The following is a 16514-nucleotide window of genomic DNA, read 5'->3' as shown; positions in this document are numbered from 1 at the left end:
CTTTTGGTGTGACACCAAGAAATTATTAATTAGCCCGTATAACCGTTTCTTCTCCACATGTTGAGATTATCTTTCGCCTGTAATGCCATCACGTATTAAAATTCCAAATGGCCAATTAGCAAGCACCAAAATAAAGAACAGCCAATTATTAATCTGCCTCACCCCTAGCCCTGCCCAGGATCTCTGCATTGGTTTAGGAAATATTTTCACATAGATATTTGCAAATTGGGAAGTTTTAAATTGTGTCAGCTTCCGTCTAGAAAGAGAGAGTGGTAAGCTAAATTGCTCCAACACAGATTTCCCCATCTATGTGAAAGAAAGAATTAGAAAGAAGTAAGGAAAGTGAATCCAAGGTAAATGATTCTGACCTTTCCTTTGAAATGCTCGGTGCAATAAATCAGTGAATATTCCCATAAGTAAACTCCCGTAATTGACAGAAAAGAGGGCATAGGAAAAGGCTGTCAAATGTTGTGTTAAACTTTAATTCATGAGCAAAATTGTGTGGCCATTAAATTACAACCCTAAAATATCATAAAAGGAAAGAAAAAGGAACAAAAAGTGTGGGAAATACGGATGTATTTCAGCAAAGGGCTTGGAATGGAGGAAGACCAAAAGTGATCAGTCGGGGGAAAAGGCACTGTTTCTGCCTAGTTTTAAACCAGGGATATTTTACTTGTGAAGCAAACATGATAACCACCACACTACACTACAATCTACGACAGAAACCAATTGTACCAATTTGCCCTTCTCACAATGAGGCCAAAACGCAGGCAAATCTCGTAAGCAAGAAACCTCACATCCACTCCACTTCTCCATGGACATTTCCCTGCCAGCTCCTCGGGAGCAACCAACAAGACAAGAAACCAAAATGCAGTAAAATCAAGGGCACGTTTCCCACCACAGGTTTCACTGACTGCGAAGGGTCATGTAGAAATGTTTTGCCTTTTCATACCTGAAGACTTGGTTATTCTCTCCTTCCCTGAACTGGAATGGAAAGCGAGGAGATAGGTGTGAGAACAAGCACTCCTAAGCAAAGGAAACAAGACACCCAGCATATAACCCATCAGCAGGAGATTAAAACCTGGGCTACACTACACAGTTAGGCCCGCCGACAGCATTTTACGTTGTCCTAATTACCTCACGGTGCACACTGCAGCCTTGTCCCATCTATGTAAGTGCCCTGCTACACCCACATAGTAACTCCAGCTCCTCAAGAGGCACGGGGATTAAGTTGGGGTCGTTAGGACAACACAGTGTCTGTGTAGACACTGCCTTACTCACAGGGGCTGCTGGCTGTCTTGCCAATGTCATGGCTTCCGGCTGGCTCCCTTCATGGCTGCCCTCCGCTCCCTGATCCCAGCGGGGCTGCACCTGCCTGGAGGGAGGGAGCGCAGGGAGCCGAGAAGCCTGAGCCCCTGGCCCCCGCCCCCACTCCTGGCTGGGAGCAGGCAGGCAAGAAGCCCAGGTGGCCGGCTCCCACTCCAGGGAGGAGGTGGGGAGTCAAGAGCTCAGGGGGCAGCTGGGCTCCCAGTGGGCAGCTGCGTGGAGTGAAGAGCCCCGTTTCTCAGCCCCCCCACACTGCCCCTCTTCATTCGGTGGAAGCACTCCTGGCGAAGACACACACTGCCGACAGAAGGAGGGGAGTGGGGAGAAACTCAAATTAAGCTTCCACTTCCTCCATCAGGATCACGAGAGCAACGGAAAGAAAACTCAAGAGGAACAAGCCTCTTCTGCTTTCATGCGCCCCATCACAACCCTCCCTGCTTCATTTTCTGCCTGCATTTCCTTTTGAAACTGCAACGGCTGCTCCAGAAAACAATCATGTCTCTGAATTCACAGCAACATCCTGAGGATGATAAAAGTATGAAGGAATTCACGGTCCTTTGTTACATAATAATAAATAAATAATAATAATAATTAATACATTATTATTTGTATTGCAAGATTAATCTTTCCCTTTTGCAGATTCAGCTCCACATTGATTCTTGTTGCTCTTTGCAATGTATCTATCTATCTTGGCAACAGTATTTGCTGTTGTTTCAGGTGGAGCACTCAGCGTGTTACGTTTTTCTGACAATCTGTGTCTCGAAAATTCTAGCCAATATGCCTGGAACTTCCAAGAACCGTCAAATTACGAAGGAATTCCAGGTCCTTTTTTATATTACCATTTATCAGTCGTTATTATTCGTAGAGCAAAGATTAATCTTTCATTTTTTTAGATCCAGCTCTACGCTGATTCTTGTTGCTATTTGCCATGTATCTATAGCTATCTAGCTATAAAGGCAACCGGTTTTTGCTCTTGTTTCTTTGTATTTGTACACCGCAACTTTTCAGCCCAAGCCACAAGACCCTGATTAATGTGACACCAGCCAGCCATGGGTGATTCATTGCACTGTAGACATATCCCAACGTTATGTCTCCACAGCGATTCAAACACCCAGGGCACCTGTCTCAGAGCCCGGGGCAGCTGACTCAGGCTTCTGGGGCTGCAGCTGCAGGGCTATAAAATGACAGTGGAGACAGATGGGCTTGAGCTCAATCTCTGAGGTCCCATGAGGGGTGAGGGTTTCCAAACCCAGGCTTCAGCAGGAACACCAGTATCTGCACCCCACTTTTCAGCCCCACAGCTTGAGCTCCAGAAGCCCACATCAGGTGACCCAGGCCAGCCCTGCTGCCATCTTTATCCCGGGAGAGAGGGACTCTATGGGGACGTCTCCATTGCAGTGTCAGCCCAGGGGTGGCAGGCTGTGCTCAAAGCAGCACCCTGGAAGCCCCATAGTCACCACTCTCATAGAATTAAGGTACGATTTGTACAGAGTCGGCCTGGTGAGCTATCATTGTAAAAGTCGTGATCTGTTGAAGGCTAATACCTGGGTGGATGGTGTGCGCTAGGCTTGTCTGGGAAGTGGTGGAGTTTTGCTCTGGGTGCGTCACTGAAATATGTGATGAGGCTGGGAAATGGCCACCGCCAGCCTTTCCGGTGTGACGCTGGAGGAGCCAGACTCGCTGCTGGCCCAGTGAAGGTATCCACGCTCCCAAGGACTCTCCCAGGAACCGTGTACAATGCGGACTCCTCCGAGACAGCCCGGAGACAATGGACACTGCTTGACTCACATCAAGGCAGAGGAACTTCCTAACAAGTTGGAAGAAATTATGAAAGAGGGGAAGAGACGTCATGACTTGGCCTCTCTCCCCCGCAATTCAACACCTTGCAACACATCTGGAGGACAAAGACTGAACTGAAATAATTCAGAGATCAGAAGAGAAGAATAATAATCCATTCAAATCAACGTCCCCAAACAGACTAGTATTGGTTTCTCAGGAGAAAACTTTCCATGTGGGGGATTTTGTTTTCCCACTCAGACCTTGCCAAGGGAAGCAGAGAGAAAATCTTTGACTTGCCTCCTTCAGAACGCTTGGCCTAGACACTCTAGCTGTGGGTCACTGTCGTGGCCTTGCTGAGAACAGGGGCATTTTAATAATTTGCAGAGGTCCCAGGGTGTTTGGGGGAGATTATGAGGCTATTACCTTTTGAGATAAAAGCTAAGAAATACAGAACGAGACAATTCTTTCATACATCTGGCCTTTAGACATATTTCATTTAAAGCAGGGGGTCTAACATGCTGTGAGAAAGTGGAAATGTTGGAAGCTCAAATAATTCCGTTTTTTCTAGGTCTTGTGCGTGTGTAAATGGCACAACATGTTAATTTATAAGCACGTCGTTCTTAACTTCATTAAATATTATGTGGTGCATTAACTATATCAAGTGGGTTGTACAACACAATGAATTTTCCATGCGTTGCCCAAAACATATTTTTAGTATTATTTACATGCACCGAACTCCTTGAACATAAAGTTGTTTATTTCATTCCTGTGCAGTGTGTTGGTAGCTCAGTTAATTGAGTTTATTGTCACTCTGTGTGTGTGTGAGGTACAACACGATAATTTAGTGATGCTGAAAACGTTCCCTTCTCCCTCCGGAACGGCCTTGGAATCACCTTCCCTTTGTAGATTAATCTACTCCTGTCAAGGTTCCTCCCCCAGTCTGAACTCTAGGGTACAGATGTGGGGACCTGCATGAAAAAAACCTCCTAAGCTTATCTTTACCAGCTTAGGTCAAAACTTCCCCAAGGTACAGAATATTCCCCCCGTTGTCCTTGGACTGGCCGCTACCACCACCAAACTAATACTGGTTACTGGGGAAGAGCTGTTTGGATGCGTCTTTCCCCCCAAAATACTTCCCAAAACCCTGCACCCCACTTCCTGGACAAGGTTTGGTAAAAAGCCTCACCAATTTGCCTAGGTGACTACAGACCCAGACCCTTGGATCTTAAGAACAATGAACAATCCTCCCAACACTTGCACCCCCCCTTTCGTGGGAAATGTTGGATAAAAAGCCTCACCAATTTGCATAGGTGACCACAGACCCAAACCCTTGGATCTGAGAACAATGAAAAAGCATTCAGTTTTTTACAAGAAGACTTTTAATAAAAAATAGAAGTAAATAGAAATAAAGAAATCCCCCCTGTAAAATCAGGATGGTAGATATCTTACAGGGTAATTAGATTCAAAAACATAGAGAACCCCTCTAGGCAAAACCTTAAGTTACAAAAAAGATACACAGACAGAAATAGTTATTCTATTCAGCACAATTCTTTTCTCAGCCATTTAAAGAAATCATAATCTAACACATACCTAGCTAGATTACTTACTAAAAGTTCTAAGGCTCCATTCCTGGTCTATCCCTGGCAGAAACCAGCATACAGACAGACACAGACCCTTTGTTTCTCTCCCTCCTCCCAGCTTTTGAAAGTATCTTGTCTCCTCATTGGTCATTTTGGTCAGGTGCCAGCGAGGTTACCTTTAGCTTCTTAACCCTTTACAGGTGAGAGGAGCTTTCCCCTGGCCAGGAGGGATTTCAAAGGTGTTTACCCTTCCCTTTATATTTATGACAACTCCTGTGTCTGTATGAGGAAAATATGGTTTCTATGAAAAAAACTCATTGTTTATTTAAAAGGACTGACACCAAACGGCCACACTATGGGGATACAACACCATGAGTAAGAACAGGAGGACTTGTGGCACCTTAGAGACGAACAAATTTATTGGAGCATAAGCTTTCGTGAGCTACATCAGATGCATGCAGTGGAAAATACAGTGGGGAGACTCCTATACACAGAGAACATGAAACAATGGGGGTTACCCTACACACTGTAACGAGAGTGATCAGGTAAGGTGAGCTATTACCAGAAGGAGAGCCGGGTGGGGTCGGGGGGAACCTTTTGTAGTGATCATTGGAATTAATTTGCAAACTGGATACAGATAACTTAGGCTTGAATAAAGACTGGGAGTGGATGGGTCATTACACAAAGTAAAACTATTTCCCCATGTTTATTTCCCGCCCCCACTGCTCTCACATGTTCTTGTCAACTGCTGGCAATGGCCGACCTTGATTACCACTGGAAATCAGAGAAAAAAAGACGAGAGCAGAGTGGTTTCTAGACACCCACCCATCCATCTAACACAGACACACAGACTTTTCTAAGGCATTAACTTTTCCTTCTCCTTTATGATTCTTTAATGCCTCTGGAAATACCAATTCCTAGAGGCCCCTTTCACAGAGCAAACAACCACAGAGCAATGAGAAAGCTGGGGGCTGCCAGGTTGTTGAGGGCAAGTCTTGAAAGGGATGCCCAAACAATCCAGCTGGATCCCCGGCAACCAGATGTGGGGATTAGCTGCACAGCTGTGGCTGCTGCTCTGAGGAGAGTGGCATAAACTACCTGCCTGTGGATGCAGCCCACCAGCTGGTTCTCCTGGGGCAGATGGTGAGTGGTTGGGCAGGGATGGTGCACCGGCTGGGGTCTGAAATATGAACAGGGGTCTAAGGAACCTCAGCATCACAGTCATCAGGAGTCCAAGCTGCTTGGAGTGAGCTTGTGGGCAATGGCCCAACTGGATTGTTTGTGCATCCCTTTCGCCACGTCCCTTGTGATCCACCAGGGCTTGCAGCACCATGGAAGAGTACCCCTTGCAGTTTATGTAGTGGCCGCCCCGCTGTTCCGGGGCCGAGACAGGGATATGCGTTATGTCTATCGCCCCGCCGCAGTCAGGGAACCCCAGTGCATTAAAGCCATCCACACTGGTCTGCACATTTCCAAAAGTCACGACCCTTGATAGCAGCTGATCAATGATTGTGTTGGCTATTTGGATCACAGCAGGCCCCACAGAAGATTTGCCCACTCTAAACTTATTCCCGACTGATCGCTAGATGTCGGGCGTTGCAAGCTTCCGCAGGGCTATGGCCATTCACTTCTGAACTGTGAGGGCGGCTCTCATTTTGGTGTCTTTGCACTTCAGGGCAGGAGACAGCAAGTCGCAACGCTCCATGAAAGTGGCCCTTACGCATACAAAAGTTTCTCAGCCACTGGGAATCATCCCACACCTGCAACGCGATGAGGCCCCAGCAGTCTGTGCTTGTTTCCTGGGCCCAGAATTGGCGTGCCACGGCATGAACCTGGCCCAGCACCACCATGATTTCCCAATTGCCACACGCCGTGCCATCTCTGTCCATGTCCTCATCAGTATAGTAATCGCACGGTCGTCGTTTCCTCGCCCCGTTTTGCAGGGACTGCACATACTGCTGGATAATGCGCGAGGTATTTACAATGCTTAAAACTGCAGCGGAGATCTGAGCGGGCTCCATGGCGCCTGCACGGGTAATCCTGGAAAACGGGCGCGAAATGTAGGAGAGCAGAGTGGCAGGGGAAGAGTTGCTGTTTGGTTCGTGGTAGCCGAAGAAAGGCGGGAAATGGTTGTCTTCCGTGGTTTTCACGGAGGCGGGAGCCCAGGACACACAACCCGGAGAAGCTCGGAAGCGTGGCACCAGTGGGAGAGCAGAGTTGGAGGCAGAAGAGTTCGATGAGGAAGAGAAAGAGCAGATAGTAGAGATTACATTGGAAGGGAAGAGGAAATGAGAGGTGGATTCATAGTTGCAGGAGAGCAAGCGGTGCACCATCTGCTGAAAGCAGTACGGCTTCTGCATGCCAAAAAGGCGTGAAATGATTGCCCGCCATGGGTTCCTGATGACACGCACCAGAAACACCCGCAAGAATGTTTTTGCCCCATCGTGCACTGGGAGCGTTACCCAGAATTCCAGTGGGCGGCGGGAACTGTGGGATAGCGACCCACGGTGCACCCGCTCCGACGTTCAGTGCTAGCCTCGGTACTGTGGATGCACTCTGCCGAATTCATGTGTTTTAGTGGGGACACCGAAGCCTGAATGTCTAAAATAGCTCCCGAAATTTTGAATCGAATAATTTTGAACTAATTTCATACTGTAGACGCACCGTTAGAAAAGTCTGTGTGTGTGTGTTAGATGGATGGGAGGGTGTCTAGAAACCACTCTGCTCTAGTCTTTTTTTCTCTGATTTACGTTAGAAAATCTAAAGCAGGGAGCAAGAAGAGTTGCCTTCTCTGAGGCTTGAACTCAGGACCTTCAGATTATGAGACTGATGCACTGCCCGCTGCACTAAGAAGGCTTGGAAGAGCTTTAGGCTCGGTGCTTATAGAACCAGCTGAGCAGCGGGGAACCAGCTGAGCAGCAAACAGCAGGACTTTGCCTGGGAGTTCACCTGGAGTGAGCCCACTGAGGCTTAAACCCTAACGACTTCTCTGAGGAATTACTGCATCTCCGGAGGAAGCTCATAGTAGGAAGGTAATATGGATGGGGAGTGTTCAACTGTTGTGACCTGCACTGGATGTGCCATCTTTGTCTTTCTTCCAGAGGACAGAAGCGACTTTGTCTGTACAAAGTGCAAGCTGGTCTCCATATTGGAAGAGAAGGTTCAAGGTCTGGAGCAACAGGTATCGACCCTGCGTTGCATAAGAGAAACTGAAGATTTCCTGGACAGACGTCAGGATATGCTTCTATGGGCACAAGGTTCTGAAGATTCAGAGCAGGCTGCGCAGCAGGGACAGGAGGACTGTGAAGAAATCTGGCAACATGTGACCTCCAGAAGAAGAAGGGGGAAAGTCCATGGACCAGCAAAGCGGACACAGGTAAGTAACCATTTTCATGTTCTCTCTACAGGTACCATTGCGGGGAGTGACCCAGATGATACGTCTGGGGGAAGGGAGTAGAAGGAGACTCCACCAGTTGAAAGGCATGAGATGCACTGTCCTAGGGTTGGGGGTTCCACGACCATCACTCCCAAGAGAAGGAGGTGGGTGGTGGTGGTCGGGGACTCTCTCCTCAGGAGGACTGAATCATCTATCTGCCACCCTGACCGGGAAAACAGAGAAGTCTGCTGCTTGCCGGGGGCTAAGATTCGCGATGTGATGGAGAGACTGCCGAGACTCATCAAGCCCTCTGATCGCTACCCCTTCCTGCTTTTCCACGTGGGCACCAATGATACTGCCAAGAATTACCTTGAACGGATCACTGCAGACTACGTGGCTCTGGGAAGAAGGATAAAGGAGTTTGAGGTGCAAGTGGTGTTCTCATCCATCCTCCCCGTGGAAGGAAAAGGCCGGGGTAGAGACCGTCAAATCGTGGAAGTCAAGGAATGGCTACACAGGTGGTGTCGGAGAGAAGGCTTTGGATTCTTCAACCATGGGATGGTGTTCCAAGTAGGAGGAATGCTAGGCAGAGACGGGCTCCACTTAACGAAGAGAGGGAAGAGCATCTTCGTGAGCAGGCTGGCTAACCTAGTGAGGAGGGCTTTAAACTAGGTTCACCAGGGAAAGGAGACCAAAGCCCTGAGGTAAGTGGGGAAGCGGGATACCGGGAGGAAGCACGAGCTGGAGCGTGTGAGAGGGGAGGGCTCCTGCCTCATACTGAGAACAAGGGGCGATCAGCGAGTTATCTCAAGTGCCTATATACAAATGCACAAAGCCTGGGACACAAGCAGGGAGAACTGGAGATCCTGGCCAAGTCAGGGAATTATGATGTGATTGGAATAACGGAGACTTGGTGGGATAACTCGCAGGACTGGAGTGCTGTCATGGATGGATATAAACTGTTCAGGAAGGACAGGGAGGCCAGAAAAGGTGGGGGAGTTGCACTGTATGTAAGGGAGCAGTATGACTGCTCAGAGCTCAAGAATGAAACTGTAGAAAAACCTGAGAGTCTCTGGATTAAGTTTAGAAGCCTGAGCAACAAGAGTGGTGTCGTGGTGGGAGTCTCCTATAGACCACCAGACCAGGGGGATGAGGTGGATGAGGCTTTCTTCCGGCAACTCGCAGAAGCTACAAGATGGCACGCCCTGGTTCTCATGGGCGACTTCAATCATCCTGATATCTGCTGGGAGAGCAATACAGCGGTGCACAGACAATCCAGGAAATTTTTGGAAACTGTAGGGGACAATTTCCTGGTGCAAGTGCTGGAGGAACCGACCAGGGGCAGAGCTCTTCTTGACCTGCTGCTCACAAACAGGGAAGAATTAGTAGGGGAAGCAAAAGTGGATGGAAACCTGGGAGGCAGTGACCATGAGATGGTCGAGTTCAGGATCCTGACACAAGGAGGAAAGGAAAGCAGCAGAATACGGACTCTGAACTTCAGAAAAGCAGACTTTGACTCCCTCAGGGAACTGATGAGCAAGATCCCCTGGGAGAATAACATGAGGGGGAAAGGAGTCCAGGAGAGCTGGCTGTATTTTAAAGAATCCTTATTGAGGTTACAGAGACAAACCATCCCGATGTGTAGAAAGAATAGTAAATATGGTAGGCGACCAGCTTGGCTTAACAGAGAAATCCTTGCTGATCTTAAACACAAAAAAGAGGCTTACAAGAAGTGGAAGATTGGACAAATGACCACGGATGAGTATATAAATATTGCTCAGGCATGCAGAAGTGAAATCAGGAAGGCCAAATCACACCTGGAGTTGCAGCTAGCGAGCGAAGTTAAGAGTAACAAGAAGGGTTTCTTCAGGTATTTTGGCAATAAGAAGAAAGCAAAGGAAACTGTGGGCCCATTACTAAATGAGAGAGGCAACCTAGTGACAGAGGATGTGGAAAAAGCTAACATACTCAATGCTTTTTTTGCCTCTGTCTTCACGAACAAGGTCAGCTCCCAGACGGCTGCACTGGGCAGCACAGCATTCGGAGAAGGTGGCAAGCCCTCTGTGAAGAAAGAAGTGGTTCGGGACTATTTAGAAAAAGTGGACGTGCACAAGTCCATGGGGCCAGATGAGCTGCATCCGAGAGTGCTAAAGGAATTGGCGGATGTGATTGCAGAGCCATTGGCTATTATCTTTGAAAACTCATGGCGATCGGGGGAAGTCCCGGAAGATTGGAAAAAGGCTTATGTAGTGCCCATCTTTAAAAAAGGGAAGAAGGAGGATCCTGGGAACTATAGGCCAGTCAGCCTCACCTCAGTCCCTGGAAAAATCATGGAGCATGTCCTCAAGGAATCAATTCTGAAGCACTTAGAGGAGAGGAAAGTGATCAGGAACAGTCAGCATGGATTCACCAAGGGAAAGTCATGCCTGACTAATCTAATTGCCTTCTATGATGAGATAACTGGCTCTGTAGGTAAGGGGAAAGCAGTGGACATGTTGTTCCTTGACTTTAGCAAAGCTTTTGACACGGTCTCCCACAGTATTCTTGCCAGCAAGTTAAAGAAGTATGGTCTGGATGAATGCACTATAAGGTGGATAGAAAGCTGGCTAGATTGTCGGGCTCAACGGGTAGTGATCAATGGCTCCATGTCTAGTTGGCAGCCGGTATCTAGAGGAGTGCCCCAAGGGTCGGTCCTGGGGCCGGTTTTGTTCAACATCTTCATTAATGATCTGGAGGATGGTGTAGATTGCACTCTCAGCAAATTTGTGGATGACACTAAACTGGGAGGAGTGGTAGATACGCTGGAGGGTAGGGATAGGATACAGAGGGCCCTAGACAAATTGGAGGATTGGGCCAAAAGAAATCTGAGGAGGTTCAACAAGGACAAGTGCAGAGTCCTGCACGTAGGATGGAAGAATCCCATGCACCGCTACAGACTAGGGACCGAATGGCTTGGCAGCAGATCTGCAGAAAAGGACCTAGGGGTGACAGTGGACGAGAAGCTGTATATGAGTCAGCAGTGTGCCCTTGTTGCCAAGAAGGCCAATGGCATTTTGGGGTGTATAAGTAGGGGCATTGCCAGTAGATCAAGGGACGTGATCGTTCCCCTCTATTCGACATTGGTGAGGCCTCATCTGGAGTACTGTGTCCAGTTTTGGGCCCCACACTACAAGAAGGATGTGGAAAAATTGGAGGGAGTCCAGCGAAGGGCAACAAAAATGATTAGGGGACTGGAACACATGAGTTATGAGGAGAGGCTGAGGGAACTGGGATTGTTTAGTCTATGGAAGAGAAGAATGAGGGGGGATTTGATAGCTGCTATTAACTACCTGAAAGGTGGATCCAAAGAGGATGGATCTAGACTATTCTCAGTGATAGCAGATGACAGGACAAGGAGGAATGGTCTCAAGTTGCAGTGGGGGAGATTTAGGTTGGATATTAGGAAAAACTTTTTCACTAGGAGGGTGGTGAAACACTGGAATGCATTACCTAGGGAAGTGGTGGAATCCCCTTTCTTAGAAGTTTCTTAGGTCAGGCTTGACAAAGCCCTGGCTGGGATGATTTAGTTGGGGTTGGTCCTGCTCTGGGCAGGGGGTTGGACTAGATACGTCCTGAGGGCCCTTCCTACCCTGATCTTCTATGATTCTATGACCCTCCTCCAGGAGTGACAGAGCCTGGCATGTGCTGGAAGAAGCGGGGAGCTCTGGTGCCCACAGACCTGTCCTGGCAGCTTTCTCAGCAGCAAAGAAATCAATTCTCCCTGCTCCTGAGCAACCCACCCACAGCTAATGGCAGCATTGGTGGGCGGTCCCAAGCTTTGCACCAACGTCCACATTTCAGACCTTCCTCTCATGGCACTTTCCATGTGAATTAGGACAAGCAAGCTGGGGAAGCTTCATGGGGTAATAGAAACCAGGGCTGCAGGGAAAGCTTGAACTCACAACCCCAGCAATATTGCCCTTTGCACTAACCACTTGCACCCCTGCAGGGGCTCCTTGGACAGCGTTGGAAAGTCGGCCGTGATCGGTCTCTGTGGTTCGCACCTTTGCCTGGCAATTGAAAGGCTGCCGGTTCAAACCTCACTCAAGATGTGGCTTTCCAGCAATGAGACTCCAGTCCATTTTAACAGGAAGAAAATCTCCTCTATTCTCTATTCTCGTCTAGCCCCATTTGACTCTTTCGGCCTGTCTCCTTCCTCTCCCCTGTCAGACTCTTTCCTTCCCCATTGGAGCCATGCAGAGGGGAGCCCCAGTCAGTCTCGGTCACCGAGAGGCTGTATCCCATAAGAGGAGGGAGGGGTCGCTGTAAAGCATTGATAATGGAGACGGGAGGGGTGTGCGTGGTTAGGGGGAGAAAGGCTGGAGAACTAACAGTGGGGCCCAGAGAGATTCCCCCACAGACTGGGGATATCCCCTGCTGCCCACCATCACCCAGCTCTGGGAAGAACAACTTGGGATTGCTTGGAGAAGTCACCTTTAAAAACACAAGTGTTCCATGCTAGTTACATTTTAATAAGACCAAAGCCTCCTCAAACCCAGTGTCACAATCACTGGGACGACTTTGTCCTGACATTTTACCGGCTGCAGCCACAGAGCGAGTCAAATTACGGCTCCCGTTTGGCGTCAAGGCCCACAGACGAACCCGGAGGCTTTTCCTTCCTCAGGTTCTGCTGTCATTTCATTGCTGGCCTGTTCCGAGATTCATCGTTGTGCAAAGCAGCGTCAGGCCCTGAAACTGGGCGAGCCCAGAGCAGAGGCTGCCTTCATTTAACCTTCCAAAAACCAACCCGCCAAAACGTGGATTAGCACCCATGCTCCTCCAGCCGCAGGGGAGGCGCCTCATCTGGGCCCCTGGTGCCCATGCTCCAGCAACATAAGACCACGGGGGCCTGGCTCCACCCAAGTCCGGGGGCCGGTGTCTCCCCCAGCCCCGCCTGCTGCCCCCGGGCAATTTAAAAGGGCCCGGGGACCCCCACCACCATCACCGGCAGCACAAGGGGGCTAAGGCGGCTTCCTGCCCACCCTCGCTCCGTTTAACCCTTCTGCCCGTCAGAGTTGGCAGCAACAAGGGCCGGGTTCAATATCTAGGGGATCCATTCCAATAACACAATGCAAACCGGCTCGAGCCCCCACCCAGTGACCTGGGACAAATATGTACCACCCCCGCTGGGCGCCTCCCAGAGGCAATACTTCCCCTCTCGTAAGCACCTAGTCTGAGTGTAGCAAAAAGCCTTTTAATAACAGAGAGAAACAATGTGGCATTATGTTGGGGAAACACCACCAACAGGATTCATAACACAACCCACGAGCAAAAAAAAAACCCACCCCAAGCAAATTGGGGCATGCCCTTTCCCTTTGGTTCTTGAGTCCAGCAACCCCAAATCACCCAAAGTCCCAAAAGTCCAATAACCCAAAAGTGTCTGTCCCTAGTCAGGGCAGCCCCAAAGTTCAAAAGTTTATCTGCAGAGCTTTACCTCCCAACCTGGGTGGAGATGGGGGCGGGGGTAAAAGGCACCTTACATGATCTGAAACTGACTGCCCCACAGCTCCATAGGCCTCCACTCCACCAGCCGCCCCACGAACGGCTTTGCTAAGCTCCGCTCCGCAGCCCACCAGCAGCTCCCGCCGTCCCACGAACTGCTCCGCGTCCCACCAGCAGCTCCCGCCGTCCCACGAACTGCTCCACCAGCCTGTCCACAAGGCACTCCAGCCGTCCCGCAAACTTCTCCACAGTAGATCTTCAGGCTCCCCCACTACTTAACACAACGCTCAGTGATTTCGGCTCTTACTCAGTTCAGCTCTTTGGTGAAGTCAGTTTGTAGTAGGGGAGCCTCAGTGCTGGGACACCATTAGCCCAAAATGAGCTTAGCAGCCTGTAACTAGAGTCCTAACGGAATCAAAATTAGCTCTGAGATTCCACAGTGGAGAGAAAAGGAAGAGCAATTAGCATATAAGTCCATCACCAAGGGACCCATGGCACCAAGTATTAATACTTACCCCCAACCTCTCTCAATTCACAGAGTTTTGGAACCCATGACCCTTGCCTAGCGAGTGCTACGTAATTGATGGTGAGTCCCTCCATCAAAACAAAAGGCCAAGTACAGTTCCCAGCACAGTTCCCATAATCAGGGTAATAACAATTTATTCTTCCTGCCCCAATAACAGAGACACTGGGGATCCCACAGCAGCCAAAGTGAGCATTTGGGCAGCTATGGCCTCGTTCTAGGCGGGGTGGGTGTGCCTATGCAAATGAGATCGGCCCCTGAAGTTCTTTTCCACAACTTACCAGACCTCACCACCAGATGTCAGGGTGAGGCTCACCCTGACACTGCTTACACTCCGTGTGGCCTGCCAGTCTCGGAAGCGGCTGGCGCGTCCCTGCAGCCCCGGGGGTGGGGGGATCTCCACATGCTGCCCCTGCCCCGAGGGCCGACTCTGCCATCTGTGGCAATGGGAGCTGCTGGGGTGGTGTCCGTGGGCAGCGATGGGCAAAGACCCCCCACCTAGGAGCTGCTGCCAGAGGGGGGTGTGGGTCGCTTTTGGGAGATCCCTGAGGTAAGAGCTGCACCCTCATTCTCTCCCGCACCCCAAGCCCCAGCCCAGACCCCAACCCCCTGCACCCAAACTCCCTCCCAGAGTCCACCCCCTGCACTCCCTCCTCCACCCTACCCCCATGCCCTAGCCCAGAGCCCACACCCCACACCCAAACTCCCTCCCAGAGCCTGCGCCCGCACCCCCTCCTGCACCCCAACCCCCAACCCCAACCCAGATCCCGCACCCAAAGTTCCTCCCACAGGCCTCCCCCCACACCTGCTCTCACACCCCAACCCTCTTCCCCAGTCCAGAGCCCACCCCCTGCACCCAACTCCCTCCCAGAGCCCGACCTGCATTCTCTCCTGCACCCCAACCCCCTCCCCCAGCCCAGAGCCCACACCTGAACTCCCTCCCAGAAGCTGGCCACCCCACCCATTCCTGCACCCAATGCCCTGCCCCAGCCAAGACCCCACACCTGCACCCAAACTGCCTCCCAGAGCCTGTACCCCTCACCCCCTCCCACACCCTAACCCCCTGCCCCAGCCCAGAGCCCACACCACACATCCAATTCCCTCCCAGAGTCTGCCCCCACACCTGCTCCTGCACTCCAACCCCCTGCCCCAGCCCAGACCCCGCACCCTTCATTCCCTCCTGCACCCCAACACCCTGCCGCAACCCACAGCCCACACCCAAACTCCCTCCCAGAGCCCAACCCCTTTCCCTCTCCCTCCCATACCCAAACTCCCAGAGCCTTAGGCAGATGTGGGGGGAGGTGGACGGGGAGGCAGGACTTGGTCCCATTCTGGAAACCACCAAAAATTGTAGAAACCTGCTGCCCCTGTCCAGCCCAACCTTCTGCGGGTGCCCCTCAGGCCCCACCCATGCAGGGTTTGAAGCTTGCATTGCTTAAATTCCAGGACGCTGGGGGACTTCAGCTCCCCTTTGTCCAGCGGGAACCTTCAGCCCACTCCCAACCAGATTCTTGTCCATGGGATGACTGTCGGGGGGCTGGGCCCCTCTTTGTCTTTTCTCTCTGGGACAGGCCAGGGTACCTAGAACTGGGGTATCTGAGCACCCAGGACCTTCTATGGAGATGCCCTTCTCCTTCCCCTTCTGTGGTCCCATCTGTCATTGACTCCAGCCTGTTTTCTATCCATCATCAGCACCATCCCAAGCCAGCTGCACCCGCCTCAAAAAGACAGTGTCCCCTGATGGGTGTAAATCATAGAATCATAGAGTATCCTCATTTACACATTTCTTTGGCAGTCATGACAGGAGACAAAGGGTTTCTATTCCCAACTTGAAGGCAAGGAGTGCATTAGGGGCAACTCCAAGGGAAAGACTATTGATGGAGATCTCAATCTAAATTCTACACGAGTTTTGTTATCTTCCCTTTTGGTTCTATCCCTGGAAATTCCCCCCGACTAGTCTGCTGAAAGATAAAATCATCTAAATCTGCCTCCAAAGAACCTGACCGGCTGAAGCAGGAGGAGACCTGAGAGATGGCCACTTTCAAATCAAAAGGGAACGCTGAGACCTGCCTGTTGCCACACCCGCCCCCACCCGTCCCCAGGAGAAGGAGGCACCGACCTGTCGTGTGCGATCTAATGAGCAGGGAAAGAATCTGGGAATTACCTTCTGTAAAAACTCATCCTTTTGTTCTCAAACACCTGTGGAAATAGCTGATTCAAGAAGTTGTTGACAGAGGGATGGTCCGCGTCTCTCAGCAGCTCCTTGGGTCACCAGCCGTTGTCAACCAAGCCAGTTGGCAGACTGACGGCAGGGCAAGAATGCTGACCCCCAACACTCTTTGCTGTTGGCCTCCGTGACATCACAATCAGCTTGTGCGTAAACACACACAGACCCCACCCAGAGAGACACACCCCCACTGAGCAACTCCCCACTCTCCCTCCCAGCACT

The 16514-nt window shown here is 50.5% G+C and overlaps 1 non-coding gene across 1 annotated transcript; it reads right to left on the bottom strand.

Moving 5' to 3' along the window:
- Positions 1 to 7468: 7468 nt before the first annotated feature.
- Positions 7469 to 7541, bottom strand: TRNAM-CAU (transfer RNA methionine (anticodon CAU)). Its single transcript has one exon. It is a non-coding gene; the product is annotated as a tRNA-Met (tRNA).
- Between the last annotated feature and the right edge of the window lie 8973 nt (positions 7542 to 16514).

The sequence above is a fragment of the Lepidochelys kempii genome, unplaced genomic scaffold (genome assembly GCF_965140285.1).
Source record: "Lepidochelys kempii isolate rLepKem1 unplaced genomic scaffold, rLepKem1.hap1 scaffold_29, whole genome shotgun sequence".
Lineage (NCBI taxonomy): Eukaryota > Metazoa > Chordata > Testudines > Cheloniidae > Lepidochelys > Lepidochelys kempii.
Note: the sequence above shows the minus strand (reverse complement) of the source record. Positions and strands in the feature narration are given on the sequence as shown.